Source organism: Pinus tabuliformis, chromosome 4_2 (assembly GCF_031772625.1).
Source record: "Pinus tabuliformis cultivar Carrire ecotype Pingquan chromosome 4_2, CPIR1, whole genome shotgun sequence".
Classification (NCBI taxonomy): Eukaryota; Viridiplantae; Streptophyta; class Pinopsida; order Pinales; family Pinaceae; genus Pinus; species Pinus tabuliformis.
The window spans coordinates 168867184-168882098 of record NC_142304.1 but is presented as its reverse complement, the minus strand read 5'-3'; the positions used below and the strand labels follow the sequence as shown (position 1 = coordinate 168882098).

General features: G+C 37.4%; 1 pseudogene; it reads left to right on the top strand.

Moving 5' to 3' along the window:
- The first annotated feature begins 4674 nt into the window (after positions 1 to 4674).
- On the top strand, positions 4675 to 7279 carry LOC149168715 (putative pentatricopeptide repeat-containing protein At3g23330 pseudogene; annotated as a pseudogene).
- The last annotated feature ends 7636 nt before the right edge of the window (positions 7280 to 14915 follow it).

Below are 14915 nucleotides of genomic sequence, written 5' to 3'. Positions count from 1 at the left end.
CTAAGAAAAGCTCTTTGAGGATTGATTCATGTGCCAAGATGGCACCACAATATTACGAGCCGTTCGAGATCCTTGAGAGGATTGGACTAGTGGCATATCGACTTGCATTGCCTACAATAGTGAAATTCCATGATGTTTTCCATATTTCATATATAAAGGATGTTGATCATGTTATTGATTAGTCTGTATTGTAGGTGGTGCAAGAAGGAGAGTTCCAACTAGAGCCTCAGTGCATATTCCAACGGAAACATCTCATGCTCAGGAACAAAGCCATAGAGCAAGTTAAAGTGCAATGGAAACACTCTAGGCCTGAAGAAGCTACATGGGAGATGGAGGATTAGATGCGAGCCCTATACCCTTCATTTTTTGCCGGTTGAGGCAAAGCAATTTTGGTTTGATGTTGGTTTATGTTTGGCATATGTTTTGCTCATGTTTTGATATTTGTATATGTATATGTATATGGATGTAAATACCGCCATGAGCTAAGTTATAAAGCTCCAATAAGTGGTATGAGTGTCATGTTATTATGGTTATTACCTTGTCATGTTGTCATGATGTTTTTCTTTTGAGCAAACTCTTCATTGTAAATACTACAACGAGCTAAGTTATAAAGCTCCATAGGTAGTATGTTTTCTTTTCAGTGGTTTTGTTGAGGTCTTGGTGTGATTTAACACCGAGGACAGTGTTCCCCAAGGGGGAGGGTTCTGTAACAACCCTGGTGAAAAGTTCATGTAATAAAAGTTAATAAAGGAAAAATAAGACCACGATTAAGGGACACTTATTCCAAGTTGAATGTTGGGCAAATATATCCTAGTGGGCTTCACTGGATGTTTGTTTTGGCTAAGGAAAATTGGTAAAGGCTAAGGCAAAGGCATTAAAAGGAAAAAAAACATTTTTGGCACATTTATTTATGAAAATAAAGGAAATTAGGAGAAAAGGAAGGTAAAAAGTCACAAGTTGCATGTGAGGAGGAAATTGAAGGAAAATAATGGAAAATGAAGAAATTAGAGGCCTCATGCATAAAAAGGCTTCTGAGGATCAGTTCATGGCTTTTGTAAAGTTCAATTTTGGAGCTCTCTCAATATTCTCTTTTTCTATCACTTTCTTGGTCACTTAGATTTTTCTTGGAGCACTGTAGTTTGGAGCAAAGGAAAGGGAAGGCAAGGAAAGGAAAGGAAAAGAAAGCAAGGAACAAGGAAAGGAAAGCAGGATCAAGTAGCTTCCGCAAGAATACTTGTAGGTAACCTTTTGGATGTGTGATTTCCTAGTTGGTTTATACATGCATGGCTTTGCATATTGGTGCATGATTCTCTTGCTAATTGTGGCATGGTCTAGCCGGGTTATGACAATGGTTTTCAGCCCAGCCTAGCCTCTTTCTGGATGCCATGGTATGTTGGGATGTTTATTTCGGTTTTTGAACTTTGGAATTGCTGGATGGATTTTGGAATTCGGGGCAGAGGTTGTCTGAAGGTTCATTCCCAAAGGCCTAGGAATCACTTGGCCGGTTTTGGCGAGATACACGATAAAGCTTGAGGGAGTAGTCTCCGTTTCAGGCCTAGTGATCCAAGTTTGGATTGCAGTAAAGCCTAAGAGACAAGGAGATGGAAAATTCCTCAAGGATAGTGATTGATTCCGGATGGCCTTCCAAGTTCTGTTCGGTTGTGATCGGAGCACTGGTTTTGGTGTGATCACGCTTGGATGTGGGTGGAGGTGGTTTAACCTCTAGATTCCCTTGATTGTTCTTGGATTGGTTGTTCTATGAGATCTCACATTCATGCTTGGAATATGGCACAAGGGTGACTCGCTGAAAGAGAGATTTGGTTCAACCATGTCTATGGTCGGGTGGTACATGGAAGTCCCGAAACTAGTCAAATTTGCCTATGATTAATAAAATCTAAGTTCTCTTACTTTTGCACTAATTTATATGTGGATTTAATGGCTATCATATCTATGATATTTATATGGTTTAATGCTGGTTATAAGCATGGTTGAATGTCTGGTTCATGTCATGGTTATTTCATATATTTACTTGTAACCATTAAAAGGATGGATGCAAGGCCTAATTGATGATGTAGTAATTCATTGGAGAATGAGGTGATCCTTTTGGTTATGTTTCATAAGTTGTTTCAGTCATTTATGTTGTCTTGTACCCTAGACTTGTAGGTTGCATTGATGCGAAGTGTTTGACATAATTTCAGACCCGGTTGGGGATGCTTAGGCCTAGTTTTGATGGTGATTTTTGATTGATCAGCAAGATTATCATGTTTTTAATGATTTCTGAAAGTTACAACAAGTTTTGGGCAGTGGCTAGGATTCTAGGGTAGAAAAGTGGCTTGACCCCGCGGTCGCTGGCTGGCAGGCCGATGAGAGCGACTTTAGGTTGTTGGTCGCTCCCTTGCCCATAACATGAGAGCGACTCATGCCTAAGAGCTACCGAATAGCAGTGGGACCCAGGGACATACTGTTTGAGTGGCTGACCTGTCTCTTGAGGGTTGTGTTGATGATGTTGGATGACTGTATGTGATGTTCCGTCGATTCCACTTCCTTAAGGTGACATAGGAGGTCGAATTGGATCGTAGTAGCCTCTCTTCTCATGTTTACCCCAGTTGGCATGGTTACATTCAGTAGACCTGGGAGGGAGTGTTACACCTTAATCCATATAAATGTATGCACCCAAGTCATATAGTTCAACTTGTCCATTGTGCTTAAGTGCATGTTGTAAGCAAGGCTCCCTACAAAAACCTCCTTGCTTCTAATCAAGTCAATGAAAGTCCAACTCCTTTGGTGCATTTGATTTTCCTCTATTTGTTGTGCGCTCTATCTATTTGTAAGTGCCCCAAAATTAGTTTGTGTTAGATCTTGTCTAGCCATAGTTTTCTCCTTGTCTCTAACCAAGTTAGTCCAAGTCTAACTTCTTTGGTGTGTTTGACTTGTTTCTATTTGCAATGTGCCTTATCTATTTATAAGTGCCCTCAAATTTGTTTGCATTGGATCAAGTCTAGCCATAGGTGCCTCCTTGACTCTAACAAAATCAGTCTAAGTCCAAGTCAAACTCTTTTGGGGAATCTAACTTGTCTCTATTTGCAGTGTGTTGTATCTATTTGTAAGTGCCGTAAAATCTATTTGTGCTAGATCCTGCCCAACCATAGTTGCCTCCTTGCCTCTAATCAAGTCAATCCAAGTCTAATTACTTTGGTGTGTCTGACTTGTCTCTATTTGTTATGTGCCCTATCTATTTATAAGTGCTCACAAATTTGTTTGCGTTGGATTATGTCTAGCCATAGGTGCCTTCTTGCCTCTACCCAAGTTAGTCTAAGTCCAAGTCCAACTCCTTTGGTGCATCTAACTTGTCTCTACTTGTAGTGCACCCTATCTATTTGTAAGTGTCCCAAATCCATTTGTGCTGAATCCTATCCAACCATGGGTGCACGATTCATTTTGCCAAGGGGCCAAGATGTTCTTTGCAAATGTCTTAGGCATTTAGCGGTCAAAGATGTGCCTCGCTAAACCATAGTCTAACTATTCTACATTTTGGAGGTTTTTCGAGCATATTTTCCAACTAGTTTTACTCAAAATCTGGTAGAGATTTGTTAGAATCACAAGTTCAAGTTATATAATCTACACAATCTAGGTGTTCTAGATATTTTTCAAAATGTTAAATCCATTTATATAATCATAAACACATTTTAAATAGTTGAGAGCACAAGGAGCAACAATAAATGAAAATAAACCCTAGCGGGGTGGGGGGTGAATGGAACCTTAGTTGCCTTGGCCCATGGTTCATGACTCCCTGTTCATGGAGTTGACAGGGTTCTTTCTTTTTTCCTTGGAAGGAGTTGTATCTTTGCAGGTTCTACTTGGTGTTAGCTTTTTTCGCAGTGTAATGTGGTTTTTCCAATTGCCTAGGTTTATTCGCTTGTCATTGTCCTCTTTCACGTTGTCGTCGATGGTTCTGTGTTGATACCGCACTTGACAAGTCACTAGAGTTGTCGTTGGATCCATATTTTGGGCCTTAGGTCCCTTTCCTTGCTGTCGGGGGTATGCATGTCGTCGTTGTGATTTCATGGGTGTAGGTGTGGCTTCTCGGTGGTTTTTGCGTGATGGTTGTTGTCGGTAGGTTTTGGGGCCCTGTGGCCATGTATCTTCCTCTTCTCAATGGCTTCTCCTTACGTTGGTGCAAACATTTGTGTTCACCATTCTACTTTAGAGTTGTTTCATGTACATTTCATGGCCTTGTGGCCTTTTCTTCTCGTCTTCCCTTCTTTGGGTTTTGACCTAAAATGTATGCAACCCTTTTGGGTCTTACTTTGCTATAGATATTTTATACAACTGTTGAAGCATCTCCCAACATTTCTTAGAGGTCAAAGTATCTTCCGACACTGTTTTTCTTGCTGATCAAAATATCTTCGAGTGTTGCCATTGTAACGTGTAGTTGCCCGTTGTTGGACCATATGTGGTACTGCCTATGAAATTTTTTGACAAGGATGCCTTGTATCTTGTTTTTAAATTTTATTTAGTGAATAAATTGACTCAATCTATATGTAATCAACTTTTATTCATATAAAGTGGTTGGTTTTCCCTCGTTGAAAAAACACAACACATTTTTAATAGTCAAAGATGACAATCTCACCTACAAAATTTTAACAAAGAGGAGAAAATTAGAATAATTAGGCAAAGGGTAGCAGAATAATTAGGCAACACCCCTTGCCAATGGGCCAAGGCGACTTAAGCGTCTGAGGTGTGTCCACCTGCGCCGGTGCAGCCGGAGATGCCCGTCCACAACTAGGCGACAGTGTTACATCCGACCCCTAGCAGAGGCTCAACGTATTATTTCTTTTAAAGGAGCACTCTTTTTCTTATTAATCTAGACTTTAGAAGCAAATGAGGTGATGTTCTGGGACGGAGAACAGATACCCAGTTTCAGCATTGTATACCGCAATGTCATTCGCATCGCCATTACCAGTGCAACTGCAAATCGACAGCAAGAGCCGTCCCAATGAACCCAAACTCTTGACAGCTCCCATCACAACTGCCCGTCTAAATAAAAATAAAAACAATTCTGACCTGCATAAGAACAAACCTTATCCCAACGCAGATATTACATCACTCAATAAAAGGGGATTAGTGAATCGAGTTATGGACAGGGAAGACAATATTCAAGTTTATGCTACTCTGTTGCAGGCCTGTATTGCCAACAAGGCACTGGAACAAGGTAAGCAAATGCATGCCCTCATCATTTTAAGTGGACTTGAGCAACAACTTGCTCTAAGAATAAAATTGCTTACCATGTATGCTATGTGTCGAAGCATTGATGATGCACGCCTCATTTTTGAGAAATTACCCTTTTGGAATGTATTTATATGGACTGCAATGATAAGCGGGTATGTGAAGAATGAGCTGTTCCAGGAAGCAATTCAACTCTATTCTCAAATGCAATGTGCTGCGATACAGCCTGATAATTTCACATTTTCCTGTGTACTTAAGGCCTGTGCTGCCTTATCAGCTCTGCAACAGGGCAAACAGATTCATAATCACATAATTCGACATAGTGGAGTGAAGCATGATGTGGCTGTAGAGAATGCCCTTGTGGTCATGTATTCTCAATGCAGCAGATTAGACATTGCACGCCAAGTGTTTGACACAATCTCTCATAGAAATGTCGTCTCTTGGAATTCTATGATTTCTGGTTATTCTCGAAATGGGTATCCTGAAGAGGCCCTAGAATTGTTTCGTGGAATGCAGAGTGATGCCGTGGAGCCTAATTGGATCACCATTACGGCTCTGCTCCCGGCCTGCGGATACTTGGGAGTGGTGCGACAGGGGAAGGAGATTCATGGGTATGTAATTAAGAGTGAAATAGAGGCTGATGTTTTGGTGGGAAATGCCCTCATAGACATGTATGCTAAATGCGGGAGTATAGAAACTGCGTGCAAAGTCTTCGATGAAATGCCAGTGAGAGATTTGGTGTCGTGGAATACAGTAATTGCAGGGCAGGGAATTAATGGGCGTGGGGAGGAAGCCATAAAATATTTTTTTCGAATGCAGGAGGATGAAGCAGGGTTGAGGCCAGACAGTATTACCTTTATTTCGCTTCTGTCTGCGTGCAGCCATGCAGGCCTCGTCGAGGAAGGATGGCTATATTTCAAGAGCATGAGTGAAGATTATGATATCACTCCTGAGGTTGAGCACTATGCATGCATAGTGGACCTTCTAGGTCGTGCTGGACGAATAGAAGAGGCATACAAATTCATCCAAGAAATGCCACTGGAACCCAGTTCTAGTGTATGGGGGTCCTTGCTTTCGGCTTGTAGACTTCATTGCAATATTGATCTCGCAGAACGTGTGGCAGAACGCCTCTTCGAGATGGAACCCCAGAATGCAGGAAATTATATATTATTGTCAAACATATATGCTGCAGCAGGTAGTTGGGAGGATGTAGCAAAGGTGAGAAAGATTATGAAAGAGCAGGGTATTAAAAAGAGACCAGGATGCAGTTGGATTGAGGTTAACAACAGGGTTTATGCGTTCGTTGCAGGAGATCAATCGGCTCCACAATTAGAAGAAATTTATGAGATGTTGGAAAGCTTGGATGCACAGATGAAGGCAGCAGGATATGTCCCTGCCACAGACTTTGTGTTGCATAATGTGGAGGACGATGAGAAGGAAGCGTTCTTATGTGGGCATAGTGAAAAGCTAGCCATTGCATTTGGGCTGATCAACACACATGGACGAACCCCTCTCCGGATCACCAAAAACATTCGTGTTTGTGGTGACTGTCACAATGCCATCAAAGTCATCTCCAAGATTGTTGAAAGAGAAATTATAGTAAGGGATACAAATCGTTTCCATCATGTGAGAGATGGGAATTGTTCTTGCGGGGATTACTGGTGATCTTTGCTAATGCCAACAACCAACACATATGTAAGCCTTACCTTGCTAATTGCAACAACCAACAAATATGTAGGCCTTGGCGTGCTAACAAAATTTGTTTACATTAATTGGCTGGGCAATGGTAGGTAGAAAACAGGAGGTATGTGGTTTTCTCTAATTAACTTTAGGTAGAAAATAGGTGGTATGTTGTTCTCTAATAATCTTCAACATTCTTGTAGGCCTTGGCTCCCTAGCAAGAAATCTGTTTACAGTACTCGGCTGGGAAATGGTGGGTAGAAAATAGGTAGTATGTTGTTTGCTCTAATAACCTTTAATATAAACTAGATGCCTCGGAATGTGATGGTGCACTCAAACATTCCAATAGAACTTGGGTGCATCTATAGGCCTAGATTTTGTTGTATATAAAATTACAAAATTCAAGCTGCTCTAGCTATACTCTGAAACTAGAGCATGGAAACTTCAAAATCTTGCCATTTTATCAATCAAATTTCTATGAATAAGTCATCTCATCTTGAACTGCAAATGAGGAGAATGGAGTTATCCTCGCTCCCTGTTTGGATGGACCTTTGGAACATTTCCCTGCAGCTGAGCTTTTGACAATTAAATTTTGTCTTAATTCCCTTGTCTTAATAATTTAACTAGAGCCAAGCTTTTATTTTCTGATCCCTAGCCGTTGGATATGGTGTTTTCTTGATGCCCTAGAACTCTTAGGAGCTTTTTAGCCTGGTTTGAAGTTGTGTTTGTTAATTTGAGTTGTTTTATTTCTTTTTTCTTATTTCTTAATCTACTCCGATCTCCTTTGTTTCTTTTAAAGCCATTTTTCAAATCCATCATCTTGGTTCCATGAGGTGTTCACCCGTGGCGCCAAATCTTGCTCTTGATATTCTATTTTCCTTTGACAGTCGGCCACGAGGTGCTCTGTTTCATGATAGAATCTGCATTTAAAGTCGGTTTCTTGATAGAATCTGCATTTAAGTAATCCTATATGGGGTCCCATTAAAATTACCCGCAGGCTAGGATCAAGTAATCTTTTGCTTAGATCCAGTGCCACCTAGATGCTAATCCAAGTGAAATTTCGTCCTTTCCCTTACGTGAAAGTGGATAAAGGTTGCAAGCAATTGTAGTAAAGTCTTACGACGGAGTGGTTGGACACAACATGGTGATTCGATTAAGTTCTAGAAAGTAGAAACCACGGTTTCTACAAGATTCTAACTTTTCCCAAAACCAAGATCTACAAGATTCTAACTTTTCCCAAAACCAAGATCCTCCTTCCAGGGTTTCTTCTTTTCCAGCATTTCAAGGTAGAGTACAAAGAACCAAGGTTTCTGGAGAATTCGGAGCAAACAAAATTAGTACAAGCCCACAACTTGTATTCCCAAAATTGTTACGGCAAGGTGCCGTTTGGGAAACGCCAATAAAAAAAATACACCATATCTATCAGGAGATGCTGATTTTGGGAGAATTTAGAGCAAACAAAAATAGACCATTCTAAAGATGGTGGGCAACTCATTTTATTCTCATGGGTTTAATTTGATTAAGTTTTGGGCTTTTATACAAATAGACATAGAATACCCACTTCAACATTCTAAAATCCACCAAACACTCTGCTTATCAATAATCTTAAATTTTCTCAATAATCTTAAATTTACTGACACTTAACTAATCATCTTAAATCTGTTTACACTATTGTGCTCATTAGGGTTGGAATTTGGTTTTCTTTTTACCTACACCATTTTTTTTAAGGCCTTTATGTTTTCCCTTACACTAATTGTGCTCCACAGGGTTGGAATTTGGATTTCATTTTACTCGTTATACCATATTTTTTTAGGTCTTTATATTTCCCGTAAAAAAACATTGTTTAAAATTTTTCCCTTTCAAGAATGATGTTCTCATAACAAGTTAACTGTTCACCAATAGAGGCCTCCATAACATAATTATGTTAAAAATTCGCATATTTATGACAGCCAAAAAAAACAAAATTTGACATATTTTGTTTGATTCTTATTTTAATTTTAATTTTATTATTAATTTAGTTTATTTTAATTTGTTCTTCATTAATTGGATATAGGTTTATTTTATTTTATTTATTTTAATCATTATTAAAAAATTTCTTTATATGATTTACCAATGTAATGTTTAATGTTCTTCCAATATTTATCAATTTTAATTTCAACTTAACTATTTTTACATATTTTAACCAGGATGGATGGTTAAAAATAATAAAGTTGAAAATGTTCTGTGATTGGCAAAATGCCCTATGATTTTTGAATGGATAGATTAAGGCATAACCAAAGTGAATGGATCTATTAGTCATGAAAAGGAGAGGTTTGTTTTCGAGTTCTAGTGAATAATGAAATATTCTATTCTTGGAAGAAAAGAGTAACCATTCAGTAGTTGTTCAATTCTTATCATTATTTTACCACATATGCAATTGAGATCAAATTTGTAGATGCTTAAGATTAACTGAATCTTGAGGCAGCAATTATTGTGATCAATTCCATTATAAAAAAGTACAAGGATGCATAAAGTAATTCTCTTTCCTCTCAATAAATAGATTACTAAATCCTATTTGAATTATTTTTCACCTCTTGTAGAACCACATATACTTTATTTTCATTATTATAGAATTTGCAAACGTATATTACAACTATTTTGTATGGCTTGTCTAAAAAATGCCATGTATACTTTATTTTCATTATTATAGAATTTGCAAACTTTATTTTCATTATTATAGAATTTGCAAATGCATATTACAACTATTTTGTATGACTTAGTAATTATAAAATTGCTCAATCATTTTATGGTATGTTTTCAAATCTAATTAGTATTTTCAACTCTATAGTATTCCCTAAAGGTAAAAATAAAATTAGGTTAAACAGTGTGAACACTAACCTCCAATCCAAGTTCCAGCGAGCATCAATTTCGCATATGTGAACCTTCAATTCTATTGGAATACAAATTTAAAACCACCCAACACCCAAATGGATTTTCTCATTCTTGAATTGAATTATTTCCATTAAACTTTTTAGAAAGCAACTCAAAAATGGCAGATGCATTCCATTATGGTTCAAAACAGTGCAAGACAAAGATTTATTAGTACAAGACAAAGACTTATTAGTACATCAGAAAGAAAGAATCAAACTACACACATAATATCTCTCGTAATAAAAATTGGACGTTCCCTTCTCCTAAATTATCAATTGGCCAAGACATTTGACTGGTAGTTGAATTTATATATGTGGCCTGCTTGAACTAAGAACTTGCCCTATAATAGCAGTAACTTGTGAGTATTTGGCAACACAACGATCAACACAACTACATTCTCCTATGTTCAATTCACCTTCTTTATATCTCCTTGAAATGCATTTGGCATAGGTTTGAGTGAGTTTATTGAAAAGCTCAACTTTGTGCTCCATTTCTAGCACTGATAAACTTGGGCTTCGGGATCTGTAGCCATTTATCTTTGTCAAACCCATAAGGAGCTTCAAGATCTATAGCCATTTTTATATATCTTGAAACGTTGATAAACAACCTACCGCTCAATGAAAAGCAATAACACTTAAACATCAATTCGTTCTGCTTAGGCTTCACTGGTTTTCATCGTATTGAATCTTGATCTCAGACAACTGCAGATACATGTTGCCTCTTCTAAGTGAAACTTATCTTTGTCAAACCCATAAGGGGCTTCAAGATCTGTAGCCATTTTTATATATCTTGAATCGTTGATAAACAACCTACCGCTCAATGAAAAGCAATAACACTTCAACGTCAATTCATTCTGCTTAGGCTTCACTCGTCTTCACCGTATTGAATCTTGCTCTCGGACAACTGTAGATACACGTTGCCTCTTCTTAGTGATGTCCCAGGAGACGAAAGAAAAATAGTCCTCTATGCTCTCTGCTCACAAAAGGATTAAAGTAAATAATGATAACATAATTATTTCCATTATTTACTTTAATCCTTTTTGGAGTGTGATTAGGTTTCAAGTTTGACATCGATTTTCATGTCTTGGATTTTTTTTTTTTTTTTCAATCTTTCTAGGTTGATGCCTACCATGCATTTAATTAAGTCACATTTACGTTGTGTTTTAATTAACTCACAATCAGGTTATGTTTTGCATTAGAATTTATCAATCGTTTGAAATGGGTTAGTCAATGATGGTTTAATTAGAACTTCCAATTTCGATTTAAACCTTCAAGACTCAAGAGTCAATAATGTCATGTGTCAACCATAGAAAATTTTAGGGGCGAATCTTAGCCCAAGGGCAAAATTTAAAGGGTTTTATTTTTTGGAGGGGCGATTTTTTTTATAATACACCCATTTTCTATAGTTAGCACAACATTTATTTAAAAAATAAATATTTATTACATTTTAGGCATAAAAAAAGGCGGATAAACAATGCAAAACCCGATTCACCTGGTTTGGGAGGTTGGATTTACTTGCAATCACCTGATTTCCTGGGTTGGAGGTTGGAACCAGTTCACAAAAAGATAGAAAAGATAGATCAACGCCTTAGAAATAAGCCTCTTCGAGGGGGAAACCTCCTTTACATTACACAAATGAACAATTCTTGGATGATACAATGACAAGGCCTCCTTTCTATATATAGGAGTCTAAGGGGTCATAATATAATTAGAGCCGGCATAACAATAATAATGTAAGGGCACAACAATAACAATAGTGGGCTTCTATGTTGCACAATAATAACAATATGGGGACTACATGGGGACAACAATATAATAAGGGGTTGTACTAATAACAGTAAGGGGTTACACTAGTAGTATAGGGACCTAACATGCCCCTCTCCTTCAAAAAGTGTTGTCCTCAATGCTTGAGTAGCTCTGGACGATTCTGTATAAAATTCTCATCCTCCCATATGGAATCTTCAGCGGGTAAGTTCTTCCACTTGATGAGATACTCTGAAATTGATCGATTTCGTAGCTGTTGATTTCTTGTTTCTGTGACTACTTCAGGTTCCAATATGATTTTTCCTTCTTTGTCAAATTCTGGAAATATTATTTGAACTAGGATATTTTGCAACTTTTGAATGAGTGGCCACACTTATTCATCATTCTTCCATTCATCCCTTATTTCATTTATCCAATCTGGTTGGATGATAGAAATAACACAGAACATTGCTTCCACATCCTCATCCTTTCTTGAGAGTGCATCTGCAACAACATTTTGCGTCCCTTTTTCGTAAATGATTTCAAAGTCATAACCCAACATCTTTGAGACCCTTTTTTGTTTCTCTTCAGAGGATAATTTTTGTTCTAAAAAGTATTTAAGATTATCAAGATTCATTTTTACCTTGAAGTGTCTTTTCATTAGGTACGGTCGCCATTTCTTAAGTGCATGTAGTATTGCCAACATTTCCTTCTCATAAAAGCTTTGTGTAAATACTTTCCTTTGATTGGATGACTTTCAAAAGCAATGGGTCCTTCATCTTGCATTAAAACAACACCAATTCCATTTCCTGAAGCATCACATTCTACAATAAAGGTTTTTGTGAAGTCCGACGTAGCTAAGACCGGTGCTTGGCATATTGCTTCTTTAAGATGTTCGAAGGCCTTTGTTGCTTTTGGAGTCCATAAAAATGCATCTTTCTTCAATAATGTTGTTAGAGGTGCTGCTATTCTCCCATAATTCTTAACAAACTTGCGATAATAACCTATCAACCGGAAAAATCCTCACAGATGCTTTATGGATGCAGGGATTTTCCATTCCTTAATGGCTTTAATTTTGCTAGGGTCTACCTTAACACCTTCATGAGATACAATATGACCCAGATATTCCACTTGTTGTACTCCAAAGAAACATTTGGAGCTTTTTGCATATAATTGTTTCTCCTCCAATAGCTTAAACACCCTGTCAACATGTTGAACATGATCTTTCCAAGACTTGCTGTAGATTAGTATATCATAAAAAAAATACTAACACAAATTTTTTAAGGAAGGTTTTGAAAATGGAATTCATCAAATCTTGAAATGTATAAGGTGCATTGGTAAGGCCAAAAGGCATGACCCAAAATCCATAATGACCCGCATTAGTTCTAAATGCTGTTTTCGGAATGTCTTCAGTCTTCATTCTGATTTGATGATATCCTAAACGAAGATCTAACTTGGTGAAGTAAACTGGTCCATGCAATTCATCCAATAATTCATCAACGACAACAATGGAAAATTTATCTTTAATAGTGAGCTTGTTGAGCTCCCTATAATCCGAACATATGTGCCATGATCCATCCTTCTTATGCACCAATACTACTGGAGCAGAGAAAGAACTTTGACTAGGTTGAATTATACCAGCCTCTAGCATTTCTGCAACCATACATTCAATTTCACTGTTTTGGGCATAAGGATATCTGTAAGGCCTGATGTTTGGAGGAACACTTCCTAGAATCAAATAATTAGCATGATCATGATCACGAATAGGTGGGAGGCCTTTGGGAGTCTCAAATACCTTGGAATGATTGTCCAAGACATTTTGGAGATCTGGAGAAATAGATGATTCCAATGTGAGAACCTCTAGCGAACATAATTGTGCAATTATGTCACGTTGTTCCTTCTTTAGAAGCTTTTTTGTACTGTTAGCGCTGATTATATTTCTCGGTTTCCCTACAATACCCCTTAATTCAACTTCCTTTCCTTCCGCACAAAATTTCATGAAAAGTTCTTGAAAATTAAAAGCTATTGTACCCAAAGATTGTAGCCATTAGACTCCTAGTACAACATCAACACCACCCATTGGAATGGAAAGCAATGGGCTATTCAATACATATTCTCCCATGGATAACTTGATATTATGACACTTTTCAGAGCAATTTATGGTTCCTCCACTTGCAACCATCACTTGACACTTTGGTGCTAGGATGTTGGGTATAAGAAGCAATTCAATTCCTTGGCTATCTTACAATGAATAAAATTATGGGTACTACTTGAATCAATCAATACTATTACCTTTTTCTTCTTGATATGTCTTTCTATCTTGATAGTTTGAGAAGTGGTGATCTCGACCAATGCATTACAAGATATGGTCAGATTCATTTTTTCTTTCTCGATGTGATCTTTCACTTCTTGAACCTTTTTCTTCTTGATATGTCATTTTATCTTGAGAGATTGAGAAGTGGTAATTCTTGCCAATGCTTTACAAAATATGGTCGGATTCATTTCTTCTTTCTCTAGGGTTGGTTCCTGGTGTATATCCTCTTTTTTTGATGTTTCTTGATCATTTTCTTCTTCTTCTTTAAAATATATGTAAAATAGTTTCTTTTCAACACTCTTATGACCTTTAGTGCATTTTCTATCACAAATGTAACAAAGCCCTCTTTCTCTCTTTTCTTCAAATTGTTGTGGTGTAAACCTTGTAAGTTGTGGAAGACTAGGAGAAAAAACACTTCCCATATTTATAGTTGTGAGTGGTGGGCTTCCTTGTTTCCATAATGTCGTTTTCAATTTTTCTTGTCAACTTGAATGCCTTCTCCAATGAATTAGGTTCCCAAAGATGAACCTCATGTTGAATGTTATCCTTTAAAGTCCCTATGAAGACATCAATCCTTTGCTTCTCCAGAATATCATTTACTCTTATATTCAATTTTTGAAAGTCCTTAATGTGCTCTGAACCCTTTTGTTTGAGATTTATCAATTGGCTAAAGAAGGTGTTTCTCTTTGTATCCTCATAATGTGCTATCATTTCCTCCGTGAAAATTGATTACGTAACAAGTGGTTTACGAGAACAAAGTCCTTTATACCATAAAAATTGATTCGGTTCTAAATAATTAAATGCAATACATACCTTTTATAATAGTGGTACACCATGTAGATCAAAATATTTCTTCATCTGTAGTATCCAATTTACCAGATCCTTGCCATCAAACATCCTCATCTCGCTTTTTCTTGATTTTAGGAGCTCGATCTTGAAATGACTGTAACAATGTAATTTTGGATCTTTAAGTTCTGAAATTTCGTCCTGTAATAGCCCTTTGAGTCCTCTTTCTAACTCTTCAAGTCTGACCGCAATTGGAT